An 18,960-nucleotide genomic window follows, 5' to 3' on the forward strand; every position below is an offset into this window, starting at 1 on the left:
ATGCCGGCGTCCGGAGCACGCACGTTGAGGCACGCATCCGCTCCACTCCTCCACACAGGTTGCTCCACGCAGGTTGCTCCATGCCAGCGGGGTTTTTGTTAGCTTTTTGTTAGCTTATCCTTTTGTTTGACCAGGTGGATCCGGACGTCCTGTTTTCGCTTTTCCTTTCATTAGGGCTTATTTTTGAAGTTTGCTTTATTTGATAGGGCAGCGGTGTGCTGGCAGCTTCTACGGCCCTGTATAGGGTTGGCCTGTCCAGCGCACCGTCCTTATGTTTAGTTTGCCGGTCCACTCTGGTCTTTTTCTTTGTTACTTTGGGAAGGGGGGTTTAAAAAAGGGGTTTTTGGATTCTGCTTAACTAAAACCATGTTGGTTTCAACCAAAGAGAATAGCAGAAGAACAAACAACTAAATGCAAATAAATAAAGTTTTTTTCTAATTATACTCCTTGACTCCCGGTGTCCTTAATATGTTTCACCCTTTGGGTTGTAATAAAATTTTTTCCCTATAAGAGCCCATGTTAAATTTTCCGTAAGTTCCCAGATCCAGAAGAAGATCCTGATCAGCATGTGGACTTTATGTTTTGGTCATCTCCCCATCAGGGCTGGACTGGAGAAATTTACACTGGATATCATTTATATTTACTGAGTTATTGCATCCATCCACTTCCTATTTCTTATAATGGGGAAATTTTTCAAAGTCGCACCAAATCCAGAATCAGATCCGGATCCAAATAATTTCACTAACTTTTGTTGACATTATTATAAAGAAGCTGTATACCAAGTTTGAAGTCAATCGGAATTGTAGTTTCGGAGAAGAAGACGATTGAAATTTTTGTAACGGACGACAGACGACGACAACAACGACAATAGCTTACTGGTAAGCTATTGGCTGGTAAGCTAAAAATCACTATGTCAGACCTCTGAGCTGGAAAACATACGCAGTAGGGCCCGCAAAATAGTGGAAGAATTCAAGTCCCATTCAAAAGCAAAAGAAAAGTTGCGTTCTATTCAAGTTAATATGGGCATGCCCAAAAAAAGCTTGTTCAGGAGGAGGAAACGAGATGGAACAGCACTTATGCCATGTTTGATAGACTTTATGAGCAGAGAGAACCATTAGGGGCAGCCCTGGCATCACTTAACACTGGCATAGTGCCTTTCACTGCTGATGACTATGCAGCAATCAACCAGTGCTTGACAGTTTGAAGGCCATTCTATCAGGAAACTATTGAGCTCTCTGAGAAAAGGAGAGTGTCAGGGTCAAAGGCCATTCCGATTGCCAAAATGCTGAGACAAGTAATCGTCTGTCCGCTTCGTAAAGGACACGACACTGATAACGTAGAGTGGTGTCCGGAGGCAAACAACAGCGTAAATACTTGCTCGCGTACTCCTGCTCTCTCTCTCTCTTTCTCTCTCTCTCGTTCTCCTATAGAGGGTATGCACGTGATGTCACCGCTAGCAGAAGTCACCGCGGTTCCACCCACTGAGTGGCAGAAACAGGGAGATGAGTGGCAGAGTTGACTTCAATACTGTCTAAACTGAAGACCAAGATTTAATTAAAAAAAAAAAAAAAAAATGAGGAAGAGCTGTTGTGCGATTGATTGTATGAACAGGTTTGAAAAGCAGTCGGAGCTATCGTTTCACAGACACCGAAAGACACAGAAAACAGACTTAGATGTGGATCCCGTTTGGTGTCAGGTAATAATAAAACTGGTCAAAAACTAATTTATTGTTTAAGTTTTTTGAGCTGATTTAGGATAATTTTGGTGTGCTGAATCCAAAAATCACATTAATTTTGCTCAATCAGGTCAACTTTCTGAACTATGCTACATATTGGCTTTTGAACATTTTTGCTTACATTTATGGGCATTTTCACATCGTATGATACAAAATTCTTTCATATTTCTTGCAATAAACAAGTTCTGAAGATTTTACTTTTGCCAATTTATGATTAATGTTTTTTTTTAATATTACAGGTGAATGAAATGGCTTCGACTAGAAGATCTTGCAAAAATAAGCCTGACGTATTCTGCTCCATCTGCGGTGAATACACCACTGTACCTAACAGGAATCAAGTCACAAGTTTCATAAAGTGTGCTTACCAATCTTATTTTGGTATTAATTATTATATTTTGTGAGAAGATCAAATTTTTCAAAATCAAATTAGCAAAAAAACCTGACCTGATTGAGAAAAACAGATGTCATTTTTGGATTTAGCGGCTCAAAATGGTCCTAATTCAGTTGAAAAAACCTAGACAACTTGCAAAAAACATTCTTTTGTAACCCAGTGTAATTTATGCTGTGTTTTTGGGTCCAATCAGACCTTAAATGACGTATTGTTTTGGCTAATGTTACTTCTTAGTGCAGCTCTTGGTTTCATGATCAGATCTTTCATGGTTTTTGTCTTTATTACCTCCGCCAAGGAGGTTATGTTTTTGCCAGGGTTTGTTTGTTTGTCTGTCTGTCTGTTTGTTTGTTTGTCTGTCCGTTAGTGTGCAACATAACTCAAAAAGTTATGGACAGATTTGGATGAAATTTTCAGGGTTTGTTGGAAATGGGATAAGGAAGAAATGATGAAATTTTGGTGGTGATCGGGGGTGGGGGGGCCCACGGGGGGGGGCCACTGATCAGCCTTGGCGGAGGTCTACGCTCTCCGAGTGCTTCTAGTTTTGTGATTGTGAACCTTGTGCTCCTACATGATTAGTAAACTAACTGAAACTGAGGCTAACCTAGTTTTACAAATACAGGGGAACTGGAGCATAAAGCTACGACAGAGTATTAGAGCCACATAAGAAAATAAAAACGCTTGTCACTACGAGAATAAAGTCATAGAATATCGATATAAAACCCGTAATTTTATGAGAATAAAGTCGAATACAAAAAGAATCACAATGTTATGAGAATAAAGTTGTAGTTATAAAACAAAACCTCATAATTTAATAAAAATGTCATTCGTTTATGAAATTAAAGTCATCATATTCTGACAATAAAGCCATAATATTACAAGAATAATGTCGTAATTAAAAACGGTGGGAAAAATATCATCATTTCCCAGAATGCAGTGGTGCCCTGCTGGTCCACAGCAGTAGTATCTGTGTTGGATAAAGTACTGGATCTGAACTAGACTCAGTAAATCTGCTCAGTCCCAGTAGATCATGCATATATTCACTGGGGTCAGTCCACGGTCTACTGGAAATGACCTTTGGATCAGCTGGTTCTGGGCCCTAGTTTTGGACCCTTTGGATCAGCTGGTTCTGGGCCCTAGTTTTAGAGCCTTTGGATCAGCTGGTTCTGGGTCCTAGTTTTGGAGCCTTTGGATCAGCTGGTTCTGGGCCCTAGTTTTGGACCCTTTGGATCAGCTGGTTCTGGGCCCTAGTTTTAGAGCCTTTGGATCAGCTGGTTCTGGGCCCTAGTTTTGGACCCTTTGGATCAGCTGGTTCTGGGCCCTAGTTTTGGACCCTTTGGATCAGCTGGTTCTGGGCCCTAGTTTTAGAGCCTTTGGATCAGCTGGTTCTGGGCCCTAGTTTTAGAGCCTTTGGATCAGCTGGTTCTGGGCCCTAGTTTTAGAGCCTTTGGATCAGCTGGTTCTGGGCCCTAGTTTTGGACCCTTTGGATCAGCTGGTTCTGGGCCCTAGTTTTAGAGCCTTTGGATCAGCTGGTTCTGGGCCCTAGTTTTAGAGCCTTTGGAACAGCTGGTTCTGGGCCCTAGTTTTAGAGCCTTTGGATCAGCTGGTTCTGGGCCCTAGTTTTGGACCCTTTGGATCAGCTGGTTCTGGGCCCTAGTTTTGGACCCTTTGGATCAGCTGGTTCTGGGCCCTAGTTTTAGAGCCTTTGGATCAGCTGGTTCTGGGCCCTAGTTTTGGAGCCTTTGGATCAGCTGGTTCTGGGCCCTAGTTTTGGACCCTTTGGATCAGCTGGTTCTGGGCCCTAGTTTTGGAGCCTTTGGATCAGCTGGTTCTGGTCCTAGTTTTGGACCCTGGTTGTCAGTCCTGATGAAACCATGTATATTAGTTTCAGGTCCAAATAGCGCTGATCCCCTCCCCCCTGGATCAGGTCTGGATCCTCCATTTGTGTCCACATGTCAGTGTTCATGGACCACTTGTTCTTTGGTAGCTCGTACAGATCCATGTCCAGTCCAACTGTCCTTCATTTAATTTCATATTTCACATTTTCCCTTTTCTCTGGCTGTGTTTACTGCCATACTCCGTCATGTTCAGCAGGTTGGTTTTTGACACTCAGTCTGACTTAGAGGGGCGTGGCCTGGGGGGTGGAATGATATATGTGCATCCCTTCTGTATGTGAATGGACTGTGACATCACAAGCCACCTCTTTTACCGCAAAGCATACGGCAGTGCTACCGCAAAACACAACATACCGTAATGAAAACCACAGATCTGGATACTGAGCCAAAGGAGACAGTAAAAAAAAACATACAAATACAGCCTTAAATCAGAAAAATATGGAACATTATGGAAAAAATACAAACAAAAGCAGTGACAATAACAGTTTCTTTGACTTCTGACTCATTCTAAATAGCATAAACATACTATATTTAATGTTTTTTGTGTGCAACTTTATTTCATTTTTTTAACCCATAAAGACCCAAACAGCTACTGGCATCTAAAAGCATCTACTGATCTAAACTGTTTAATACCTGTTGATCCACTAATCCTATCAATATATTTACATAATTGTTGTAAAATACAGTTCTTCATCTTTTCATGGTCATCAGATATGACCCATTTGGACGTTCAGAGGCTCCGTAGTTACCGTGGAAACACTGTCATCTTCTACAACATTGATTCAAACAAACAAAAATGAAAAAAAAAAAAAATAATACAAAATAATACTGTGAAAAAATAAGCAAAAACATTGACAAAAATTTAAAAAGAATAAAATAAGAAACGAAATGAACAAAATTGAAGGAAAAAAACATGTAAAAATGGGCAAGAAAATGAACAAAGATAAATTATATCAACAAAAGGCAGTAAGAAAATGTATAAAATAATAAATAAAATGGAAAAAAAATATCAAATGAAAAAAAAAAATAAATAAATAAAAAAAAGAATTTAAAGATTGATTCACCAGTAAACCCATGGAGTTGGATTAATGACAGTGGATAAAATGAACAAAAATGAATATGTAAAAAAAAAAAAAAAAAAAAAAAAAAACCTACAAAATAATACTGCGAAAAAATAAGCAAAAAACTGACAAAAATTTAAAAAGAATAAAATAAGCAACAAAATGAACAAAAACAGCCAAAGTAATGAATAACATGAAGAAAAATTAATAATAAATCTACCAAATATTAAATAATATTAACAAAAAAAGCCGCAAACTGAACAAAATTGAAGAAAAAAAGAATGTAAAAACGGGCAAGAAAATGAAAAAAAATCAATTATTTCAACAAAAGGAAGTAAGAAAATGTATAAAATAATAAATAAAATGAACAAAAATATGAAATAACGCAAACAAAATTAATTTTAAAAAAAAATTTAAAGATTTATTCCCTAGTAAAAACCCATGGAGTTGGATCAATGACAGTGGATAAAATGAACAAAAATTCATAATAAATCAACCAAATATTAAATAATATTAGCAAAATAAGCCGCAAACTGAACAAAATTGAAGAAAAAAATGTAAAAACGGGCAAGAAAATGAACAAAAATAAATTATATCAACAAAAGCAAGCAAGAAAATGTATAAAATAATAAATAAAATGAAAAAAATATGCAATAAAACAAACAAAATTAATAAAAAAAAAAATTAAAGATGAATTCCCCAGTAAAACCCATGGAGTTGGATCAATGACAGTGGATGGACATACTGGGTTTATGTTCAGTTAATGAGAGATTTTTTCTTAAAAAAAAAATAAAAAAATCACTTTTTCTTAATTTTCTGTTTTGATATAATTACCTTTAGACATCCTCTGAGCTTTTATGAACATTTATGTGTTCAGTAAATTAAATTCAAAAAAATACCAGTTTTTCACAGTAAAACACAAAATGCAGATGATGATATTACAGTACCTGTAGACTGATAGATCATTTTGGAGAGGTTAAATGATGAGAAAAATGTTGAAGTTGCCACTAAAATAATTATTTTTGTATCATACATAAAAATGAAGCAAGATAAAAGTGATGGAAAAGCTGTAAAAAGACAAAAACACACTTGTAGTCTCTGATTCTGTGAGTTAAAGCAACAAGTGTAATCTGAAAAAAAAAAAAAAATCATTATCCTCAGATCATAACTGTCTAACTCAAACACAAATGGACAAAAGTATGTGGACACATTGAATTCAGGTGTTTCTTTTCTAACAGGGGTCTGGGATACAAAACAATAATGACTAACATCAGAATATAGTTTTATATTATGGGATAAATATCAGTGCATTGGTTAGTTTGGTTTAAATTGTTATCTTTGTTTCCAAAATGACTCAGAGATGGTTTGGACTTCATTTCTTTCAACACTGATTTTTTTTTTTTTTTTTTTTTTTTTTTTTATCCATGACTCTGATTTTAAATGTTCTTCCTCTAAATGTATCTAATATTTTTTCTGCTCTGACTGTAAATAATAATTTTCTTTCTCATCTACCCATTGACTTTGATCACATCTGACTGAGGAAGAAAAATCTACCATTTAAACTAGAGTGAAATATATATATTTTTTCAACTTTATTGGCATTATCAGCAAAAGCTTCTGACTTGTCCTTTGAAGAGAGCAGACATGTTTTTCTGAGCTCTGCTATCTGCTGCTTTTTTCCTCCCTCCCCCACTCTGCTTCGCCTTACAGTGTCTCGTCTGACTTACTTTACTGTTGAATCCCTGCTTGTTGAGCTCTCGAACAGCAAATATGGAACTGATCAACTGGTCACTCAGCGCAATTGACACAATTTTTTCATCCAGGAAGAATGGTCCTGGGGAGCCCGCCTGCCCTGATGGGACAGCTGCAGCCGGTTACACCCAGGACGCTTGGGACAAGTGGAGGGTGGTCTGTCTGTCTGGCTTGTCGGTGGAGGATGTAGAGGACATCTACTTACTTAAAATTATGATGGTGGGAAACCTTCTGATTGGCTTGGGAGTGGTCCTGATCTATCGCAAAATCAGCAAGACAGCAGCATGCAAAGAGACCCCGCTGCTGTCGGTGGAAATTGGGAAGCACTTCGGGGCGGTGAGTGATAATGTGAAGGAATTACAACTGGCAGTGAAGCAGACGGAGGAGAGTGTGCGAGACCTGGACGGAATTGTGTAGAGACTTAACCGGTCGAAGATGCTAAGGAATGCTGAGGCCAGGTATAACAAAATGAAGTTATACTAAATTTATGCAGTAATCAAGCTTCCCCCACGGTCTAAATTATCTCCCCTAAGAACTGAGGAAGCAGCAGATTCTTCTCAAATCTACTCCCCCTGCAGTCAAAACATCTTCCATGGTCAGGACAACAGTGGACTGAACTGATAAAAACTGATAAAGGACTGAAGGAACTGAACTGTATGGACAGAGTGAACCCACTGGAGTCTCTTATCTTCGCACACACATTCCACAATTATTTCATAGTTCAAGCATCTCGCCCTTCCCCCATTCCCCTTTCACGTCTGCTGTCTGCCTAATGTTCACGCTGTCCCCCAATTCCCTTCAAATCCATGAAAAAATTCCAGCATGTGTCCACGTGTACTGTGTGAAAACTGTATGATGTCTTATATTTGTGCTTTGCATTATCTTCTGTTCTTCACTGCAATTTTTTCGAAGAAAAGGGTTTTTGTGGATGCGCTCTAGTTGTACTCTGTACTAGGAGCAGCGGCCTGATGTCCCTAATCATCAAACTTAATTTTGTTTGATGTACTCCGTACTGTCAAATGACAATAAAGGCAGTTCAGTATCAATAAAAGACAGATAATGAACAGTACACAACAAGATTGCTTAGAGAGTAGCTTTCACTTTACATCATACCATGAGAAAAAAAAGGAAAAACAGCCTGCACTGTAAAAAAAAATCTTTAATGTAACAGAATTTTTACTGTTTACTTTACAGATTTTTCCTGTGTTTTTAAGATGCAGGAAAATATCAATGAAATGACAAAAATAGACTGTGATTTTACATGTCAAATGTAAAATAACACGAAAAAACTGTAACTGTGAATAACCATAAAATTTCCATTTTTTAAAAGAAATTTTTTCTTTTTTCAAAGAAAAATACAGTTAAAATACATTTGCAAATGTATCATAATTTAACAAATACTTCTTTTCTATTTATGAGATTAAACTGTTAATTTAAAGTTTAATACTGTTAAAAAAAATTATATATATATATATATATATATATATATATATATATATATATATATATATATACATATATATATATATATATATATATATATATATATATATATATTTTTTTTTTTTTTTTTTTGTAACCAGATAAAATTACTGACAATTAACCGTAAAAGAAGTATTTGTTCTGCAAGTTTAACTAGTTTTTAACCAGTTTTTATCAGTGACCTTCTAACAACAGAGCATGAGTGCGATGAGTGTGGTGCTTCTGGGGGCGGGGTCCCTGGGGGGCCGTGGGCGGGGCTGAGCGGCAGGGTTTCCATCTGCAGGCCCATTACGCCTCGTCTCCATTTCCCGTCTCTGGGGTGGACCTTAAATGGACACATTAGCGTCTGGGTGCAGGTCGGAGGCCTGTAATGGCGCCTTCAGTGCTGACTAAGGCTGAAAGTGGGCGTGGACCATTAGACGGCATCTGCGTTGGATGATGTGGCGAATAAACCAGAGGACGGATCCATCTGTGAACGATTCCACGGACGACAAGAACATTCACTTCAAATCAGACATGACATTAATTCCAATAATAGACAATAAACCTGGGACAGACAGACAGTAAATAATATGGAATAATTTAGCTTTTAATACTTTATTCATATAAACATTTAAATAATTACCAAATTTCTTACTTTTCTCTTTACATTTCATTTTTCACTTGTTTGTGGTTTTTCTACCCTCTGTCTTTTTCTCTGCATTTGTTTGTTGCTGCTGTGAAATAAATAGTAAAGTAAGTAAGTAAAGTCAATTTTATTTATAGAGCACGTTTCACAGACAGTCACAAATAAAAAATAAATAAATAAAGTCTTATAAGTTGTGCAGTAATCCTCTGTTCTTACATAAACCATGTAATATTTATTCAAATACAAATGGACTATTATTTATAGACTTTTATAGATAAACGCACTATTATGTCAGTTCATATTTTATGTATATATGTATCTGTTATGTGTGTATTTTATGTATATATTTTTATTTCACTCTTTTAATTCTATTCTTATTTTACTTTTGTTAGATTTTATATTTTATTTTCTTATTTTACTTTTAGTTTTTTGTAATTTTATATTCACTCTATTCTTATTTTTTAATGTATTGGTTTTATATTCATATTGTTGCACTGACTGGAGAAGTTAATCTATTCTATTCTATTCTATTCTATTCTATTCTATTCTATTCTATTCTATTCTATTCTATTCCATAATAGTAGGTACATAGATAAAGTTATTTTCATACCAGGACACATTTTGTCTCTAGGACATAACATAAAATAATAAGTTAAGGTTCATCTGTTCATTTATTCTGTTCATGGCCAAGCTGTTAGGTGTATTTCTATTTATTTTCCAATTTTTTTCCTTAAATCCTTCATTTTAACATAAATACACTTATTTCTACTCCTTAAACACACACACACACACATATATATATAAATATATAAATATATATATATATATATATATATATATATATATATATAATTTATTTTTATCTGTTAAAAGTATTTAATGAAAGTATATTATGTTATAAAAAAAAAAAGAAAAAGAAACAAAGAAATAAGCAAAATGTATACAGAAAAAAAACCCTTTAAAATGAAATATCTTCATTTTATCTTCTGGATCACGTGCATAAAACATATTTAATATGCACATGATTAACTGATTTAAAAATATTATAATTTACTTAGAGATATTTCATTGAATTATTCTTTCTGCATATGTTTTATTAATTTCTCAGTTAAATATTGAATTAATTTCTAAAGTGCAAAAGATGAAAATGTCATAAAAACATGAAAACGAAAAAAAAAAACACAATACAAAAGATAAAAAACGTCAGAAAGATACAAGATGAAGAAAACCACTTAAAAATCATAAAAGTTGAAAATGACACAAGAAGAAAACGAAAAAGTCACAAAATAAATAAGATTTTAAAAAGCTGCAAACGATGAAAATGACAAATATCACAAAAGATGATCAAGATGTAAATTAAATAAAGACAATATAAGCGATAAAAGATATAAAAACTGATATAAACTTTCAGATACAAAGATGAAAATAAAGAAAATAAAGTAAATGATGACAAAAACAGAAAAATACATGATGTAACTGTGACGGAGCAACCTCTTTGCTGAGTGCAGACAGTGCGCACTCACACTTTTGCACACGCACACACACACACACACACACACACAATACATGCCACACAAGTACACACCACATACACGTTGCGCGCACACACACACACACACACACACACACACACACACACACAGTTTCCTGTAGTTCGTACAAGGGTGCACACTTGTCTGTTCTACACACCGACATACGCACACATTCAACACATTCATGCTTGACACTCACCACACGCTCTGCTTCCTGCAGACTGAAGCTGAGTCGGCCAAACAGGGGTGTAGCCAGCGCCGCCGCCGTCTAATAAAGGGGGCGCTGGGCGGGAAAATGGTCACCTGACCATTTAATTGATGGTTTTCACTTCTTAGGGTTTTTTCTGTCAGGTAGAGTGGTTTGTGATAAATATAGAGTGGAAATGCTAAAGAGGGTATTCTTCTTTATTTCCTTTGTGTTCTGATGTGTCTTTTTCTTGTGATTTTCTGAGGAAAAATCATGTTTGAGTAATTGATTACTGTGGGTCATGCCCAGTGGGAGGGGCTTTTCCCTATAAATGTCGGCCATTTTGGCTTTGTTGAGTGAGTGTGATAGAGCTGACAGCATGTTGTGGGTGTTTGTCAGTCTACAAAGAGGTTCTGACTTTTCTTTTCCTTTTTCTGTTAACTCATGTAAATAGCTGTCACTGTTTGAGAGAACTGGAATAAAAAAGCCTATAAAGGAAGACCTTTATTTTAGTTTTATTTTTCAACAAGCCATTTTACAGTGTTTAAAAGTAGAGCCCCGCTACAGTAACGACAATAAAGAAACAAAAAACCAGAAACAAACTGGAACATGTGAGTTTGAATCAGATCAAACAGACTTAAATACTCCTTTTTCCTCATGTATCTGTTCTCTGTCGACTCTAGAAAGAATGTGTCAACATTCACCTGTATCTGAAGGGGGCAGAGCTTACACAAACACCCTCCAGGTAAAAGCCGCCACACCTGTAGGACACCTGCGTGAAGTTGGCCCCCCACCCAATGAAAATCTCTGGATAAATAGTCTCAGTCTCCGTTTGTGCTTCGTTAGTGCTGGTTTGTGCAATTAAAATTTTCGTTTGTGCTATTATGGTTTTATAGAAATTACAACATTTATTTTTAGCTAAATGATGTCACGCACCCCCCCACTTCCTCTAAATCGAGCAGAAATAGTGGCGTTTGTTTGTGCTTCGTTAGTGTTGGTTAGTGCCGTTAAAATTTTCATTTGTGCTATTATAGTTTTTGAGTTACTAACAATTCTTTGAAAGGTCATTCTGAGGTCAGTCAGCCTCCCACTTACTCCAAATTTAACCGAAATGGTGGCGTTTGTTTGTGCTTCGTTAGTGCTGGTTTGTGTAATTAAAATTTTCATTTGTGCTATTATGGTTTTATAGAAATTACAAGATTTATTTTCAGCCGATGACGTCACACAGCCCCCACTTCCTCTAAACTGAGTGGAAATGGTTATGTTTCTTTGTGCTTCGTTAATGCTGGTTTGTGCCATTAAAATTTTTGTTTGTGTTATTATTAGGCCGTAAGGTGAACGCTGCATCATTTTATCCCGTTCCGACATATGGGGCACTACAATCTTTTTACTCACTTACAAAGATATATTGTTCCTGAGCTAAATGTCAAAAGTTCTCCATTTGCAATCCTGCAGTTTTTTAAAATCAGTGTTTGAAGTCGGTCCTACTGAACTTTATTCACCCAATGCTATTGTTATCATGCGTGCTGCGGTTTGAGTCACATGTAACCTGCTGGTCCAATAAGGAAGCGCAAAACATCCAAGATAGCTTACGACCAGGAAGCGAGCTTCCTGTAGTTTGGAGGAGGAAAATACGATGAAAAGTTTTAAAAAGCCAGCAAAAATATGGAATATGCACCTCATATGCATAAAAAAGAAATAATACAGGATTTTTCAGCCAAACGATGCGAAACGTTAAGAAACTGTGTCGAACGATGGCTTTATTTGAGTGGTGAGAGCAGGACTATAACTGAAACTTATAAACACTATCACTACTGACTTTGACAATGTTCCAGAAGATGTTGGGTTTCATGCAACATGCTACAGACGATTCATTGATAAAAAGCGATTGGATTCCGCGGAGACACATTCAAGAGAGAATTCAGATGTCAGTGAATCACAGGGAGGCGAGTCTGTGCAAACAGAGGATGAACACCAGCAGGACCGCAGGATCAACAAGTGGAACTCCCAGGAAGAAATGACGGTCCAGGATGGGTCTACCTACTGTTTCATCTGGTCCTGTTCTGCCTGCCTTGTGCATAACATGCAAAAAAAAAAAAAAAAAAAAAGTGGATAAATACATCACCGTGTCTGGCAAACGCACAAAGGATCATCTTTCACTGGTACAGATGTTATCAGCAGGTGTGTAAAAAAAAAATCTCTCTTACACCCACACACAAACACTGTATATAAGTAAGTGTGTAAGTTTATTCTATTCTCTACTACTGCTACTGCTATTACTACTATTACTACTACTGCTATTACTACTATTACTACTGCTACTACTATTACTACTATTACTATTACTACTATTACTACTACTACTATTACTACTATTACTACTACTGCTATTACTACTATTACTACTACTGCCACTGCTATTACTACTATTACTACTGCTACTACTATTACTACTACTACTATTACTACTATTACTACTACTGCTATTACTACTATTACTACTGCTACTACTATTACTACTATTACTACTGCTACTACTATTACTACTACTACTATTACTACTATTACTACTACTGCTATTACTACTATTACTACTACTGCCACTGCTATTACTACTATTACTACTACTGCTATTACTACTATTACTACTGCTACTACTATTACTACTACTGCTATTACTACTATTACTACTGCTACTACTATTACTACTACTGCTATTACTACTATTACTACTACTGCTACTGCTATTACTACTATTACTACTACTGCTATTACTACTATTACTACTGCTACTACTATTACTACTACTACTATTACTACTATTACTACTACTGCTATTACTACTATTACTACTACTGCTATTACTACTATTACTACTGCTACTACTATTACTACTACTACTATTACTACTATTACTACTACTGCTATTACTACTATTACTACTACTGCCACTGCTATTACTACTATTACTACTACTGCTATTACTACTATTACTACTGCTACTACTATTACTACTACTGCTATTACTACTATTACTACTACTGCTACTGCTATTACTACTATTACTACTACTGCTATTACTACTATTACTACTGCTACTACTATTACTACTACTACTATTACTACTATTACTACTACTGCCACTGCTATTACTACTATTACTGCTGTTACTACTATTACTACTACTGCTATTACTACTACTACTGCTATTATTACTATTACTACTACTGCTATTACTACTATTACTACTACTGCTATTATTACTATTACTACTACTGCTACTGCTATTACTACTACTACTACTACTGCCACTGCTATTACTACTATTACTACTACTGCTATTACTACTATTACTGCTATTACTACTATTACTACTGCTACTACTATTACTACTACTGCTATTACTACTACTACTGCTATTATTACTATTACTACTACTGCTACTGCTATTACAACTACTGCTATTACTACTATTACTACTACTGCTATTATTACTATTACTACTACTGCTACTGCTATTACTACTATTACTACTACTGCTATTACTACTACTACTGGTATTATTACTATTACTACTACTGCTACTGCTATTACTACTATTATTACTGCTACTGCTATTACTACTACTACTACTGCTATTGCTATTATTACTGCTACTGCTATTACTACTATTACTACTACTGCTATTACTACTATTACTACTACTGCTATTATTACTATTACTACTACTGCTACTACTGTTACTACTACTGCTATTACTACTACTACTGCTATTATTACTATTACTACTACTGCTACTGCTATTACTACTACTACTACTACTGCCACTGCTATTACTACTATTACTACTACTGCTATTACTACTATTACTGCTATTACTACTATTACTACTGCTACTACTATTACTACTACTGCTATTACTACTACTACTGCTATTATTACTATTACTACTACTGCTACTGCTATTACTACTACTACTGCTATTACTACTATTACTACTACTGCTATTATTACTATTACTACTACTGCTACTGCTATTACTACTATTACTACTACTGCTATTACTACTACTACTGGTATTATTACTATTACTACTACTGCTACTGCTATTACTACTATTATTACTGCTACTGCTATTACTACTACTACTACTGCTATTGCTATTATTACTGCTACTGCTATTACTACTACTATTACTGATCATAACTCATTCTCTCTCACACAAAATGCTGCTTGCAGCTTAGCGAAACTGGGTATATGTGTGTTTCAGAAATGAGCTGCCTTCAATGTCAGCTATGAGATCTTCTCTTCTGTCAGCAGATCATCAGGCAAAGAATTATTATTGTTGTGAACCACCACCACCAAACATTCATACACCAGAGTGAGTGGCACTGGGTGAAGTGTCTTGCCCAAGAACACAATGGACTGACTAGGACAGAGCAGGATTCGAACTGCCAACCCTTCGGTTATTGGACGACCTGCTCTACCATCTGAGCCATGGCCACCCAGTCTTACTGACAGTGTCTAATTATTGCTCCTTGGTAGTTTGCCCTGTCCATGCCTCCAACATGTGATGCTCTAAACCAACACTGCAAAAGGGCAAACTACCAAACAGCAATAATGAGACACTGTCTGAAAGGTATTATGTGTGCACCCTCACCCACTGGTAGTGGATGGCACATTGAGGATGGGGAGTCAACAGTGAACTGGATGACTAAAAATCCTGCTCCTCAAAGTGTTCTGCAGTTCATCCACTGCACTTGGAAACAAGGCAAATGTGATACAGACAGGTGTTCCTGTATGTCAGCAAGACTGTCTTTCACTGATCTGTGTAGGTGGCAGCACTGTGTGAATGTTCAGAAGGAAACAGAAGATAGCGCTACATGGGATGATGTTTCTGACAGTGATGGTGATGATTAGACATGTTATAGAACCATAAAAAAGCATCCATTGAACAAAAATAAAAGTTTACAGTGTAATGTGTAAAAAACCAGACCAACATCTATTAAAAAAAACATGTATTGTTACATGACAAACGCATCATTGTTAAATGAAGAAAAGAAACCCTGCAACTGTAAACACTGTAAATGTCAAGCAATGCTGTTACATTTATATTTGTGTGTGTGTGTGGCTAAATTCACCATGTGTAATATGTGAAATCAGTAGAAGCTTTTTTCCACAAATTTCCAAGATTTCATGGTCTAAATTCACATTGCATGTGTGTTGGAAATTTCTATTGTAACTCGATGAGTGAAGAGGTTCAGGCGGTCCGTTGTCTTACAAAAGTATTTATTGATTGCAATCAGGAGACAGCCAAGTACGTATCAAAATGACATCCTATGAGTGTCTCATAAGAGTGAGGTCTCTCTGGCTTTTTATAATGGTATTACAGACATTTCCTAGACAGTAAACAGGAACTAGGTATTCACTTGTAGTTACATTGGTGTGTATTGGATGAACTTTTACACATATCTAACACAGCGAGTGTAGCAGACACCAGGTGCGACAACGGTAAAAAGAAGTCGCACCCTGTAACCACAAACATAAGGTTAGGCTGGTTTTAGCTAGACATAGCAGAAGTGAAAACACAGTTTTAGCTAGATGCAGAAGAGATGAGAACACAACGTTCATAAGTTTAAGCACAAAGTTCAAAAGGTTAACTTGTATACTGCTGGTTGGCTGGTTTATATGTTTCTAAATGGTCTATATATGTTTCTATGCAGTTTACTACTGGTTGGCTGGTTACCTCCGCCAAGGAGGTTATTTTTTTGCCAGTGTTGGTTTGTCTGTCTGTCCATGTGCAAGATAACTCAAAAAGTTATGGACGGATTTGGATGAAAATTTCAGGAAATGTTGATACTGGCACAAGGAACAAATGATTAAGTTTTTGTGGTGATCGGGGCGCACTGATCTGCCTTGGCGGAGGTCTGCGCTCTCCGAGTGCTTTTGTAGTTTATGTATGTTTCTATCTGGGTTACTGCTGGCTGCTTTGTGCATTTCTTCTCACGCTTCGCACATCTTCGCATTGTTTTCACGTAAGTGATGTCGTGTATGGATTGCACCCCCCCCAACCTGCTATAGGGAATTGATACATTGTACTGTAAATGTGTTTGTGTCTGCTCAGTCAATGAGCCGCCCTAACTCGACCCCAAATAAAGTGTCCAAGGTAACCCACTGATCCGCGCCTCACTAATTTCTTTGAATAGGATGGGATGGTGAGGGAGATAAAATTTAGGAAATAACTAAAACTAATACTTGAACTAAATTAAAACTAAGCATTCAGAAAAAAACGATAACTAATAAAAACTAGAAAAGCACTTGGAGAGCGCAGGCAGATCAGCACCCCCCCCCCCCCCCTTCCCCGATCATCACCAAAACTTAATCATTTGTTCCTTGCGCCAGTATCAAAATTTTCCTGAAATTTTCATCCAAATCCGTACATAACTTTGAGTTATCTTGCACACGGTCAGACAGACAAACAAACCAACGCCGGCAAAAAACTAACCTCCTTGGCGGAGGGAACTAGCAAACATGCTCTAAAAACTAATTAAAACTAACTGAATTAGAAAAAAAAGTCAAAACTAAATAAAACTAAACTATAATTAAAAATCCAAAACTATTATAACCTTGATCCATACAATGACGTAATCGCATTATCTGAAGAATGCATTGACATATCTGGCTCAAATTTATCCTGTGGATGCATCTTGTCATGGAGCAGAAGAAGAATATTGAAAACAGGTGACCATGACCTACTTTTTCCAGGTCCAATGGCCTTTGGCAGTTATAATATCTGAGTACTTTCAAATATAAATATGTATGGAATAAGTTATACACAAAGACAGTCCAATCTAAATTATAGGGCAGGAACTTTCAACAGAATCATATTTTATATTAGGAGATTAAAAGTGCTCAGCATGTTATGTTATCTTACATCCATTGCCCTCACAGATTCCTGCAGCTAAGCTACAGTTACATACATACATTTACATTCCAATAAAGGTTATTGATAACATGCCTCTGAAGTCAGACTTTTTGCACCATTACAATACTTATAGGCAACTAATCATCATATCTTCTGCTCCATGAAACCCACATTAATGCTTAGTAGGACACATATGGTTCTTTGATACATTTACATTAGACTAAAATGTGTTCTTTTTCAATGTTAATATGTGCGGCTCAGTGGCGATTTCTCACAGACTGCAAGGGAAGCCCGGCTTCCCCTAAAATTATGAAAATTAAATGGTTAAATATGTTCGGTTGTGTTGACATTTTATTGACTACAAATGTGTTAGAACACGTTCATCTCAAAGACGAGTTCGTTCAGAATCAGCTTTATCACAAATCAACGGACGCGATGTCGTTCACTTCTCCTCCATTCCCGTGTCTGTGTTTTCTCCTCCATCTCTGCTCAGTGCATTTGTCCGTAGACTGTGTCCGTCTCTGGGCGTCAATGGAACTGAGTGGAACAGTTTTTTTCATTGCCTCAAAACTGGACAGTAATTGGATAAATGCCACGATGTTGTCCCGCCCCCGGACGCCGGGCGTCTCTGGGGGTGAATGGAGCTGTGGGCGGAGCTCGGCCGGGCTGGACGCCAGAATCTCACGTGCTGATTGGAGGATCGGTCAAAAGGCTGAATCCCGTTCGATTGACAGCTGTTTTCAGGTCTACTCCTTCACTGATACAGTTCAGTTTCATACCGTCACACATTCTGCTGTGAAATGGTGAGAGAAACCACTACGAAATCACTCGTTCATTTTTTGCACTGTAAATAAAACACACTCATTGTACTTCCTTGTTTCAATTTAACATAATTTCAGCGTTTTCTTGTTTCGGTTCCATAATTTAATCATTTCTAGTCCGAGTTTAATATCGTTTTGTAGATAGTTAAATCAGTCAGACTGTCGGCTAGGTCGCAGTGAAAGGAGCATCTGTAGTTTAAAAAGGCTGAAGTCTTACACCCACAACACACTGGGCCAAGGCAATCTGAGCAGAGAGGACACTGGTCCAGTCCCTACTTGGTACAATAAGGTCACTGAGCATTTTCTTAAAAAGGAACGGAGGGCCGAATTTATGTGTAAATAACTTGGCAATTTTTCATTTATTTATTTATTTTTTTTAATGTAAGCCGACAATGAGCTTCCCCTGTCTGAAAGACGGGCAGCCGCCACTGATGCGGATGAAACAGGTAGCCTAGTGCATTCCAAATGTTTAAACATTAACATTTTAATATAATATTACAGTCATTATGGCCTTTAGAAAAATGTTGTTTGGGGAGGTGGGGTAGTGCACTAT

General features: G+C 36.7%; 1 long non-coding RNA gene across 1 annotated transcript; it reads right to left on the bottom strand.

Moving 5' to 3' along the window:
• Positions 1-8,388: 8,388 nt before the first annotated feature.
• LOC115424664 (uncharacterized) lies at positions 8,389-10,712 on the bottom strand. Its single transcript, XR_003936119.1, has 2 exons — positions 10,674-10,712; positions 8,389-8,783 (listed from the first exon to the last, which is right to left on the bottom strand). It is a non-coding gene; the product is annotated as an uncharacterized LOC115424664 (long non-coding RNA).
• Positions 10,713-18,960: the final 8,248 nt, after the last annotated feature.

Source organism: Sphaeramia orbicularis, chromosome 8 (genome assembly GCF_902148855.1).
Source record: "Sphaeramia orbicularis chromosome 8, fSphaOr1.1, whole genome shotgun sequence".
Taxonomy (NCBI): domain Eukaryota; kingdom Metazoa; phylum Chordata; class Actinopteri; order Kurtiformes; family Apogonidae; genus Sphaeramia; species Sphaeramia orbicularis.